Below are 789 nucleotides of genomic sequence, written 5' to 3' on the forward strand. Positions count from 1 at the left end.
GTAGGTAGGCTTGTGTGATAGTTGTCACCTTTATCGGCGTCTATGCCTGTAGCTACAACGGTCAGAGTTTAAACCCCAACTTTTATTTAGGTTATAGTTGGTTCATTAATTGGAGTAATTTCTTATAGTTGCATCAGCATTAGCCATCTGACAGCATGACTGGTGTGAATGATAATGCACACCTGGCGACAAGGAACCAAGCTGATTCTCAGATGAAGCCTTGTCTACAGATCTGTGTCTTGACCAGCAGCATTCAGCTGTGTGTATAAGGGGAGTACATTTCTATGGAGCCACAGCGCCCCCTCGTGGACAGTCAGAGACTGACAGCCCTTGTGAATAAAAGATGAAACAATTTTTCTAAATTGTCTAGTGAGAATTTCAACGGTTAAAGATAGAGAATACTAAAGGAAACAACGGTTTTATTGAACAGTTTTATTGAACGGATTTCAAATCCTTGTAATTTTATTATCTGTGTATTGATAAAAATAAAAAAAGGAAAAAGTCCCAGCAATAGTTTGTATGAACTGATGAAAAAAAAAGAAAACAAATTCTAAGTATAAAATAAAGTATCCAAAACTACCCAATGCTACCCAGAAAAAATAAAATGAATGTAATGAAGTCTACAGCTAAATTTATTAAATTACCAGTAGTGACTCAAAGTCAACCAAAAGGATCCACCATAAAATGTGCCAATTACCAAGATCAAAGTTGTTCCTCAAAGTATAAAGTAATGTAAATACTTCACAATAAATTAAAACAGGCACATCTTCCTACATCTACAGTAAAAAT

At 35.2% G+C, this 789-nt stretch overlaps 1 protein-coding gene across 1 annotated transcript in view; it reads right to left on the reverse strand.

Moving 5' to 3' along the window:
* Positions 1-437: 437 nt before the first annotated feature.
* brd1a (bromodomain containing 1a) overlaps positions 438-789 on the reverse strand; it is a 16,990-nt gene continuing 16,638 nt past the window's right edge. The window contains exon 13 of the mRNA XM_080537564.1: positions 438-789. This exon is cut by the window's right edge and continues 1,122 nt beyond it. The gene's annotated coding sequence lies outside the window, so the exon portion shown is untranslated.

The sequence above is a fragment of the Nansenia antarctica genome, assembly GCF_963989245.1.
Source record: "Nansenia antarctica genome assembly, chromosome: 8".
Classification (NCBI taxonomy): Eukaryota; Metazoa; Chordata; class Actinopteri; order Argentiniformes; family Microstomatidae; genus Nansenia; species Nansenia antarctica.